This window comes from Protopterus annectens, chromosome 14.part0 (genome assembly GCF_019279795.1).
Source record: "Protopterus annectens isolate FY-2018-M chromosome 14.part0, PAN1.0, whole genome shotgun sequence".
NCBI classification, from domain to species: domain Eukaryota; kingdom Metazoa; phylum Chordata; order Ceratodontiformes; family Protopteridae; genus Protopterus; species Protopterus annectens.
The window spans coordinates 374,127,686-374,139,814 of record NC_056748.1 but is presented as its reverse complement, the minus strand read 5'-3'; positions in this window follow the sequence as shown (position 1 = coordinate 374,139,814).

Sequence of the window (12,129 nt, the reverse complement as noted above, 5' to 3'; positions counted from 1 at the left end):
GACTAAGCGCTTTCACTAATATCATTTAGCATCTTCAGAGTCAAATTTGGTTTAAAATATACACATCACTTTTAAAGGTAGCAGCAACCAATCACATAATGCCCTAATTCTTACATCATCTCTGACCTCATTTCCTTTAAATTGCTAAAACATTTAAAAAATTTTTTTAAAATAAAACCTAAATATGAATGAAATAAAAACCACCATAATTTCATAATCCAGTACATATAAATATTAATAAAAATATATATGTATATATAAATTAAGTCTCACTAGTCTCATATGCAAAGCCATGGAAAGAATAATCATGGAAATGATTAATAATGACATAGGAAATCTCCAGATACAATTTGGTTTTGTCAAAGGCAGATCCATCCATCCGATAACTTGCTCTACTCCTTCACAATTGGCAAACTCTAGAACTCCCTCCCATTAGATATTGTTGCATATAGTTTATGTACTGTTGTGCTAATTTACATTGCGGAGCTTTTCTCCCCAGGCCCGAATCTGAAAATGAATTAATTTGGCCCAGTGGACTTTTCCGGTAAACAAATGCCAATAAATAAATAATCATGCCTACTCAACCTGGTGGACATCTTTGAGAAGGTCACCAAAACAGTGCATGAGGGCAAAATGGTTCACATTGCCTACCTTGACCTGGCCAAGGAATTTGACACAATATCCCACTTGGGCATTGTTGACAAACTCAAGAGGTTAGGTATAAATCCTTATGTCAACTGGTGGATAGCCAGTTGGTTGACAGATAGGACCCAGGAAGTTAGAACTGGGGAATCTACCTTATCAAAGAAAACAGTCATAAGCAGAGTCCCTCAGGGATCAGTCTTGGGACCACTCCTTTTTGGCATTTACTTCTCTGAAGTCAAGGCCAGTGTCAATGGCCTCTGGCTGTCTAAATTTGCAGACAGTTACAAATTAGGAGCAGTCATATAATCCTCCAGTGACATAAATGTTCTCCAGGAAGAGCTGAAACAGACAAATAACTGCTGTCAGAGCCATGGACTAAAACTAAATGCCAAGAAATGTTTAATAGTATCCATCAAGAAGTCATCCACCCCTGGTAACGATCATATAGACAATACACCCCTAAGAGTTGACCCAGTAGTCTGGGACTTGAAGGCACACATAGACAGTAATTTGGTCTTTGACCCTTATGTGTCTACAGTAGTGAGATAATCATTCTATGTTGTGCAACTTATAAACAAAGGTATGGCATCTAGGTCCAAAGGAAGTCCTTGTTCCACGTATTGAGCATTCATCAGACCTATCATTGAATACAGTGCCCCCTTTGGTATGTACTTAGACAGGCATATTCAACAACTGGAATGCCACAGAGGTTCCTCACCAAAAGAATCCAGGATATAAGTAACACGTTCTATGCAGACCGTCTCAAAGCCCTAACCCTGTATTCTGTCTCCTACATGCTGTTGAGTGGAGATCTATGCTTGCTATACAAATCATTGTCATATCCCACCTTGATGGACCTCCTGCATATCCGTAAAGCAAACAGCACCAGAATTACTTGTTCTAAAGACTTAAACCTTTCCTGTGATATAAATATTTGTTTATTTATTTATTTATTGGCATTTGTTTACTGGGAAAGTCCACTTGGGCCAAAAGAGGCCCATTTTCAGTGGAGGCCCATGGTGAAAAGCTCCAGTAGGTAGTTAGTATGTATGTACAGAGTGTTATGTACAGAATCTAAGAACAATATGTATGGGAATAAAGACTTGGGAGGTGCAGCTAAGACTGGAAAGTTTGTCAGGTAGAGTCCACAAGTTCGAATAGTGGGGTGAGTGAGAAATGACATAAGGAAAGATAGACTTTAGAGTTTAAGTAAAACACAATTAAGTGGAGGTGTGGGTATAGGAGGAAAAATGAGATGAAAGAAAGACTCCAGAGATTTTAGGTAATAGCTGGAGAAGGTATTGAGTAGCTACAAGTCCATTTGGAGAGGAGGTCAGCATGCAGGGTGGTTTTAAAGGATGCAGGCCATTGAAGTGTTCAAATATTTTTAGGTAGATTATTCCAAATTTTAGCCATGACCCTGGTGTATAAAAGCTGACCAGCTGGTAGTTTTGGTTTGAGAGTTTGCAGAAGTTCCCAATTTCAGATCTTAGGGTCCTTGGGGGGGTTATAGTGGGTGAATAAGGACTGAAGGGCAGGGCAGTCTTGAGCTTTATTAATTTGTGAGTGAATGTTAGTTGAAGATTGATTAAGTAGTGGGGGAATTCCAGCCACTGAAGTTTATTGAGGGCAATACAGCGGTGTGTAGAATGATGACTATTGGTTGCATATTTGGCTATCTTGTTATAGCATGATTCTAGTTTGGTTATCAGGGAGTTCTGGAGGTTGGTTAAAAGTGGTGCACCATAAAGTAAGGAAGGAAGAAGGTAGGATGAAGCGAGTATTTGTTTTGTGGGGAGGGGAAAGGAATGGGTTATGTCTATAGAGGAGAACTAGTTTGTTGTGGGTCTTACTGGTGTTGCTCTGAACATGGAAATCAAACCTGGGGTACCAGAACTTGTCAGAGATTTGGGATGCATGGCTAGGCTTCAAAAAGCTCTAGTAGTTATTAGCCTAGTAAACACCTATGAAGCTACAGCTCCTGTAAGTAGATGTTATTCTATCTTGGGTCATAGAAATAGTTCTATAACTGGGTATAATGTGGTAAGGTACTTTACTGGGGTTGAGTTGGATATGAAGAAGGTCTATTGTGCCATACTGTTTAACCAGCCTAGATGTAAGAATCTTCTGGATAAACACTGAGTCACCACCACCTTTTTTCCCCTGCAAAGTAGCTGGTCTAAATGTGTGGAAGGCATTATAACACTGCACAGCCAGGGGATTCTTATTGCAAAAGCTTCTTCAACAGACTGCCACCGAAGGTGTCTCACATACCACCCAGGATTTGAAAACTATTCTAAATGATTTTGCTGCCAACGAATCTCAGACCATTTTTTATCGAGTGGCTTAAAAACTTTTGTTCCAAAATAATTCTTTTGCAGTGTTGCACTGCAGTCTCTCTTTTTCTTTATATTCAGAAGAGATAAAATGCATAGTTTGTCTTTTCATGATGCTTGCTTGCACATAAAAATAGCAAAGCAGTCAAGAGGATATCTCCACTTCTGTGTAGTAACCAGTGATTACCAATATTAAACCCTCTCCTTTGGACTCACTTTAGGGCTGAGGTTGTTGAAAATGAAGCTTGAGGGCACCAAAGTGTTTCCTCACCAAGAAAGAGTTTTGTCACAAAGTTCCAGGTTCATGATTTTCAGTCCTTCAAGATTACAGTGAAGTTTGGAAAGTGTCAACTTCAACCTGTTTTAAGTGCTGACATCTGTAGGCTTCTCCTTGTATACCAGAACTTGTAAGACAGTTTTACCCTTAGAGAGGACTCTTGACATTCTAAAAGCAGGCAATCTATGCCACAGCCACTTCCCACACACAGCAGTGTACCTCATCAGTCTGGAATTGATTGCAGTAGTCATTGGTTAGTGGTCATTGTCATGGCACCTCATGCCATATATTATATGAGAGTCTTACAGTGGCTTTTCATGCCATTTTAAACTCAGGACAAAGATCTCGTGAAGAGCATGACAAAGCTGTTGAAGTCCTGCAATATGCATGAAGCACTGTGGTGTGTTCAATCTCAGCTTCATACAGGAAGTATATGCCAGAAGTTATGGTGATTTTACTTAGTAGCAATGCCTCTACCACCTGGTGAGCCACTGAAAGGGATGCACAGCTCAGGGACTTGGTCTAACTAGGATTTTCAGTTATACTTCAATGTCCTGGAAATAAGAATGAAGTTTTTTCCATTTTTGCTTTGCAGGAATTTCTTCCCCACATCATATTTGTGTTCATTAAGATAATATGACAGTTGTTTCATATAACATATTGCAAGAAGTGTATTGATGTTCTTCGTGTTTCACTGTTGCATTCATCACATTTGGGTTATCTGCCTGCAGGTAGCCCTCAGCCTGCCTGAATACCAGAGTCTTCGGATTTCTGCAACGGATGCTGTCGCTTCTTCCCTGACGTCAGGTCGTCAGGGGTATAAAACATGCAGCCAACGCCATTACATCAGTCTTTCTTGCCATTTCGTGCCTGAAGCAGAAGCGGTTCGTAAGTGCCGGTCGGATGTCTCCTGAAATTTTTGTTTTCGAGTTTCAGACCCGAAGTCTTCAAAAAAGATAACTATCCCATTGGGGGTACTTTTTCTTGCTCCAACCGATGTCAGTAAAGGTTAACAATTGTCTTACCTGTGGAAAGCAAATACCTCATAGAGATTTTCATTCTTACTGCATCCCCTGTTTAGGCCCAGACAACGACGTCCCTCGCTGTCAGTTTTGTGCCTTGTTCAATTCCCGAACTATTCATCATCGGGCCATTTTTGCATCCAATTACTTTCGTACCCGATCTACGTACTCCAAAATGGCTTTGTTAAGCCATCCAATTACCAACCTTCCGAAAAAACGTAAGGATAAAGACAGAGACAGACTACATAGGTCCAAAACTGCCGACGACACTTCCGGTAAGCTAGTCGCCAGTCCACCGGTACTCAGTGAAGCGCTTTCGCAGCCCCTGATACCTGCTACTTCAGATTCGCAGGCCTCTACTGAGACCCATTCGGTGTCCAGTATGTTGCAAGATGCTTCTTCGACTATGGAACCTGTGGATGTCTCTACCTTGGATGGGTCCAGAGCCGCTGTTCCGACACCGGTTTCTGAGGGTGTATTCAGGCCTACAGACATTCATATTAAACCGATGCCATCTTTTCCATCCAGAAGTTCCGAATTCCTCAGGCCAAAAACTCGCACTGCATCTAGAAAACCAACGACCAAACCACAGGCTCAGGCCCACATGCCTCAAAAACAAATGCTTAGAATGGCTGTAGACCTTATTACCTTAATTAGGGGAAGCCAGCCTTCCCCCTCCAAGAGACCTAGAATTGATTTTCTTTCTGATTCTTCTGATCAGGAATCTGATATATCTGCTCCTTCTGATTACCGGGATTTGCTCTTAACTACTTATGAGGATTCTGATGCAGAGGATTCCATTCCCTCTTCTTCCCCTCCAGAAGATTTTTCTTTCAGTGAAACTTTGCATACTCTTAGGGAGCATTTCTGCTGGGAAAGCCAGGAGTACATTCTTACTCCTGCCTCAACACAGGCCTTTAGCTATCCCTCCTGTTCTGGACATTGTAGATGATGCTTTCTTGGAATCTAGCCTTACCCCAGACACTTTGCCTCCAGCTCCCAGAAAATCTGACAGGAACTACAGAGTACCTGACTCTCACAAGATCCTCTTCAAGAATCCTTCTGCGGATCCAGAGACTATTTACCAAGGACCAAAAGGCATTAAGGCTACTGCTGCCAAAAATCCTACCCCTTCTGATAGAGATTCTAGAGGCTTAGACAGATGGGGTAAGAAGGTATACACTTCTGCTACATTTGCCATTAGGGCTTTAAATTGCCAGTTTCATATGTTAAAGTATCAGCAGCATATTATGGGACTACTTAAACAGAAAATGATGCTGATTCCTGACGGTGCTGAACACAAAGAATTGCAAGATTTAATGCATTCTGCAGAACAAATTGGTAAACATACCTTGCAATGTGGTTTTGATGCTTTAGGAGCATCTTGCAGGGCTGCTGCCACTGGGTCTGTACTTAGAAGGCATGCTTGGCTTAAGGAACAAAACTTGCCAGTTCATGTTAAAGCTAAATTACTGGATGCTCCCTTAAACCAAGACCACCTTTTTGGCAACAAAGAAGAAAAAGTCCTCAAAAGAATGGAGGAAAAAGCTAAATCAATGCAAACTGTTAAAGATTTCCTACAAGTACCACCTCCCAGATTCAGTAGACATTGGCCTTCAAAGAACTGGTCCTTTCCAGTCCCTTCCAGGCCTTCTCAGTCCAAACCCAGGAACAGCAGACCACCTAGGCTACAGTCTCAGGCTACACACAGATCTAAGCAGTGGGGGGATCCCACTTCCAAAGCAGGGAGTAGTAAGTCACCCCCCCTACGGAAAAATGGCACAATGACTTAGCCTTAACCCTTCCAAGCCCTGCTCAACTACCTGGTCCCTTAGGAGGAAAGCTCGCCCTGCATGCAAAAAAACTGGGAACTCATTACCCAGGACAAATGGGTTTTGAACATAGTTTCCCAAGGATACAGATTCCACATCCACACACTACCAACCCCAAATGGTTGGCCAGACTTACTCCCAAATCAATGGGCAGAGGCCCAACAGCAGGTTCTCTCTCTTCTCAGTATCAGGGCTATTCAGCCTGTCCCAGCAGAACAAAGGGAACAAGGTTTTTATTCAAGACTTTTTCTGGTACCCAGAAAAGATAACTCCTGGTGTCCTATCCTGGACCTCTCTATTCTCAACACCTTTCTGGTGGTTCAAAAATTCAAAATGCTAACTTTTCAACAGCTTCTTCATATGCTAGCCAAGGATGCCTGGCTGGCAACCCTAGACTTAAAGGAAGCTTACCTGAACATCCCAATAAGAGGATCCAGCATACAATACCTATGTTTCAGGGTGGGCTCCATGCACTTCCCTTTGGCTTATCTACTGCACTCAGGGTGTTCACAAAGTATCTAGCTCCAGCCATTGCATTTTGCAAGCAGAGAAATATTCAAATTTACCCATACTTGGATGATTGTCTGATTCAGGCAGAAAGCCAGGACTTACTATTACAACACCTGACATTCATAAAGAAACTTCTAACCTCACTGGGGTACACCATCAACGAAAATAAATCTCACCTAGTACCCTGCCAATAGATTGCATTCCTGGGAGCAAGCTTGAACACAACTTCCCAGATGGCATTCCTCACTCTGGAGAAACAAGTTTACTTGACAACCTACTTCAAACCATTGGCCACAAAACCCCAGCTATCTGCAAGGAAAATACTGCAAGCTCTGGGGTTCCTGGCCTCTTGCATTCTGCTAATTCCATTAATCCCATATGCAAGACTGCATATGAGGAAACTCCAATGGTATCTAAAAAGCCTATGGTGTCAACATTCTCAGGATCTGGAAACAATGATTTCTATCATTCCTTGTATGAAGACAGAGTTCCTTTGGTGGGCAGAGGCCTGCTACCACAACAAGGGACTCCCTTTCACTCCATCCCCACCACCCAAACACTAACAACAGATGCAACAGACTATGCATGAGGGGCTCACATGGCAGGGCAGTGCATTCAGGGAAAATGGAATCCGAGACAATGCCCCTGCATATCGATCAAAAAGAAATGTTAGCTGTACAGAATGCTCTGACATCCTTCAAAGATCGTATTCTTCCAGGACAACTATTGGTAAAGACAGACAACACCACAGTTATGTGGTACATAAACAAGCAGGGGGGAACCCACTCTTACCCTCTCTGCAGACTAGCCATGGCTCTGTGGAACACAGCCTTGAGCTACCAAGTACACCTACAAGCACAATTCCTGCCAGGCAAACTAAATACACTGGCAGACGACTTAAGCAGAATTCTCATGGACCCACACAAATGGAAACTAGAACCCAAAATATTCAACCTCTTGAGGAACAAATGGGGGACTCCAGAGGTAGACCTGTTTGCCTCCCCTCAGAACTACCAGTTGAATACATTTTGCACAAGAACTCCCCACAGTCAAGCTTGGAAAGTGGAAGCCCTGTCCTTTACCTGGGAAAGCCTCTCAGTTTATGCCTTTCCCCGTCTGCCTCTCCTCTTGAAGGTTCTACTAAAGATCAAACAAGACAAGCCAAGGACAATACTGATTGCACCAGACTGGCCACGCTAGCACTGGTACCCCCTCTTGCACAGTATGACACTGCTACAACCATGGCACTTACCTCCGACCCCTTCCCTGTTGTCCCAGCAGGTGGGCCAGATTCTGCACCCTCAGCTTCAAACCCTGAACCTTGCAGCCTGGCTAATTCCTTGAGCTCTCCTCTAGCATCCCCCAGTAAGAAGGTGCTGGATGTCATTCTGGAGGCAAGGAGGCCTAGTACTAGAAAATCCTATGCTGAAAAGTGGAGAAGATACTGCTCCTGGAGCCAGGCTCAGGGGATGGGTACAATGGTGCCCAGCTTACCTCATATTCTAGAGTACTTAACAGAAATGCTCCACAATGGCCTATCCTTCTCATCAATTAAAATTCATGCCGCTGCCGTTTCAGCACATTATAATACCAAGTCACCCCTCTTCTCTCACCCCTTGCTAAAACAATTCCTTAGAGGGGCCAAAAATTTAAGACCCCCCCAGGAGAGCTCCTATTCCAGCCTGGGACCTTTGTATTGGAGCTCACTCTTCCCCCTTTGAGCCAGCTGCAACAGCAGAGTTGAAATTCCTTTCTTGGAAAACAGCCTTCTTTCTAGCCATCACTTCAGCAAGAAGAGTGCCTGAATTACAGGCCCTCATGGCAGTGGAACTCTTCATTATCTTCCATGTGGACAGGGTTTCCCTCAGGACTAATCCTTCCTTTATGCCCAAGGTGATGTCTAGTGTGGCCCTAAATCAGTCCATTCATTTGCCTACTTTTTACCCTAATCCACAAAACAAAAGGGAACGAATACTGCACTCTCTGGATGTGCACAGACAACTTATATTCTATTTGGACAGGACTAAGCCTCTCAGAAAATCTGAACAGCTGCTAGTTGGCTTTGCTGCAGGGGCAGAGGGGAAGGCCATTTCAAAGCAAACCATTTCTAAATGGATAGCCCATTGCATTCATTTCTGCTACAAGCTTCATGGAAAACCTACCCCATGGGGGATAAGATCACATTCCACCAGGGCTGCATCTACCTCTGCAGCATTTCTCAGAGGAGTCCCTACCAGGGACATCCTAGAAGCTGCTACCTGGAGCTCTGTACATACCTTCACCAAGCATTACCACATACCTATCTTTTCTATATCCAGAGCTGGATTTGCCACTGCAGTCTTGCAGGGATTAATAGCTGGTCCTAATGCTCGTTAACTTCCTCCTCCCTTCCTAACCTTTGGGATTCAACCCAAATGTGATAACTGCAACAGTGAAAGACAAGGAACATAGTACAGTTGTGTACACTTACCATAAATGTAGATGTTCGAGTGCATTCACTGTTGCAGTCCTGGTTACCCTCCCTCCAGCCCCCTGACTTCTCTTGGCTCTACCTTTCCTTCTTGTTGGTATATATTTATTTTTTCTTGTGTATTTGCTTTTTGATGGGGGTGTATACATATAATTGCATCCTATTGTGAGGGCATCTGACATACGGGGCAAGAAAAACTGATGTAATGGCATCAGCTGCATGTTTTATATCCCTGATGACCTGACATCAGGAAAGAAGCGACAGCATCCGATGCAGAAATCCGAAGACTCTGTTATTCAGGCCGGTTGAGAGCTACCTGCAGGCGAATAACCCAAATGTGATGACTGCAACAATGAATACACTCGAACATCTACATTTATGGTAAATGTACACAACTGTACTTTCCTACCCTTTATGCAGAGAGGTCATGTGAGCATAGGAATGGGCTTTCATGAACAGTTACTTTGTCTCAGCAGGTTACTGACTCATCCTTACTTTTCTAACATACACAAGTGGACAATGAGACCAACCACAGCTGGGAAGATCTCTCACAAGAGTTGTGACCATTCTGTAAAATCTTTGTTTCCTGACCAATAACTGCCCAATAACTCCATGTCACAGTTATTTTGCCTAACTCCACTTTCCAACAACAAGACTCAGGATGCAATGGTCAGACCTTGTTCCCAGGATCATCTCTTTGCTTTGCTCCCATTTCCTCTAATAATAGTTTATTCATACAGTGAAACTTGTCAAGGCAAAGGTCATTCTAATTACCCCAGTCTCACTCAGGCAGATCAGGTTTTCAATGTGCTACCCCCTTTCTCTTTCATTCTGTCCTACAGCTATCTCCACATCATAGGCTTCTGAAACTCCTGTTTGGTATATCTACATCTCCATGCACTAAGGCTGAAAGCTTGGTTAACAGAGTTTTACCAATAAACTGGTTAGCAGTCTGTTTTGATACATAATTTTGATATGTATGCGTCCTTCCAGAGACCATTTATCCAAAAAATTACAAAGACAGTTGAAGAAGTTTTCTGTTTGGACAACAGCAGACACTTTGGACACCTTTTCAGTCCCAGAACCACAGATTTTAAAGTTTCTTTCAGGAATTTTTGAAGCTGGGCCTGAGCAATACTTCCATCTAGAGTCACTTACCTTCTATTTCTACTTTTATGCAGGTCATGAATATATGTTCCTAGATGCCGCGGTGGTATTGCGGTAGCATTGTTACCTCACAGCAAGAGGTTCTCCTGTTCGATTTTTGGCTGGGCTTGGGGAGTGCCTTCTGTGTGGAGTCTGCATATCCTCCCCGTGGTTGGGTAGAGTTCGAAAGACATGTGTGCGTAAATGGGCGTGCCTTCGTTGAAGGTTGGGTGTTGAGCTGGCACCTCGGCGTTTTGTAAAAATCGGCTGCCAATTATTAGTGGATCGGAGTTCCACTGTGACTACCCCTTACCGGGAAAAGCCGAAAGACAAACAACAACATGAATATATGTTCCTGGCCTCTCTTAAAGTGTGTAAGGCTTTCCTAAGAGGAGTCCTTTCTCCTTAGGCATCCCATTAGAAATTCTTTTCCCATGTGGTAAATGTATTTTATGCTGAAAAAAAAAAATATTGCCCCTGAGATGAGCCTAGTGTGTGAGCAGAGCTGAAATACTTATGCAAGGAAAACATTACTTTAGTGGTGGTTATATCTCCCCAAATAATTTCTGAAATGTAGGAGCTTTCCGTCAGTCTTCCTTCCTTTTTGTTTCACAAGGAAAGGGTGGACCCATGTATAAACCTTTATTTCATGCTTAAGGTTCTTAAGTTCAGGTTTTCCTTTGTTATAGGTCTGAAACCTTCAGTGAAACCAGACTACTTAATGTTGAATGTACATTTTTATGGCACTTATTCAACAGCCAAGGTTTCTTCGATATTCAGAAAGGGATATTTGATTATCTTTATTGAAAAAGAAAACAACACTGCATTTCTAGGTACTGCATTCTAAATTATATTTCTGTACTAAATTCCTCCAGTAGGTGTTATCTAAATCTTTAGTCGATATATAAAAGGTACAAGTTTTGCAGTCAACAGGAAATTTTAATATTCAGCTGGAGATGTTTATTGGAAAAGTGGAGAATGAGTAGTTATACAGTACTTAGACCAACAAAGATTCCTGCAGTACTTCCTTAAATAGGTTTGCCAAGTTGGACAGAAAAAATGATAACTTTGTCTTTACTTTCTTTTAACCCATTAACAGTCCAGCCAGTAATATATAGATTTATCATACTGATTATCAGTTTGTCGACCATCTGTTGGTACAAAATTGAATCAAAGGGTCAGGATAGATCAGCGTAAGCTGCTGTAGCTTCAATTTCTTAAAAAAAGTATAGCTAACTGTCTCACAGAAGTCAGTCCTACTAGTTCGAATAGATCTTACATTGATAAATTAATGAATTCCTGTGTGGCATCATGATATGCACAACACAGCAAGGAACAGCTACTTGGTAATGCATAACTGGCGGCTTTTAGCCAATTACGCATTACTGTGCAGAGGTACCCTGCTGAGTAGCATCCATGCAACATAGTTAATTTCTCCTGTCATATGTAGCATGGTGTACATAGTAAACCACAGTGTATTATCTAAGGTTGTGCACCATTCTTTAGACAGAACAGTCTTAAATGTCTGCTAATACTGAGGTTAGTGTTTTAAATCACAGTAATGACTAATGGCATACTAGACATGTATACAGCTGAGGACAATATGTATGAATAGCCTGAACTGTGAGTAGGGATTAAAACGAATTTGTATCCCCAGTCTGTGTTTGAAAAGGGTATTTTAACTGGTTTAGATAGTATTCACAGCCTACCTGAAATGTTCTACAAAGCAATAAGGTCTGCCAAATAATTAAGACCCGGAATTTAGTTTAAACCAATCAATTCTTTTGTTTGCACTGTTCTCCCTGTGCTCTTATCAAGGTGAGCAGCTAGGTTTTTTTCTTTTTTTGCTAATTCTTGTAAATGCAAAAAAAGTCAGTAAACAATATCTGTT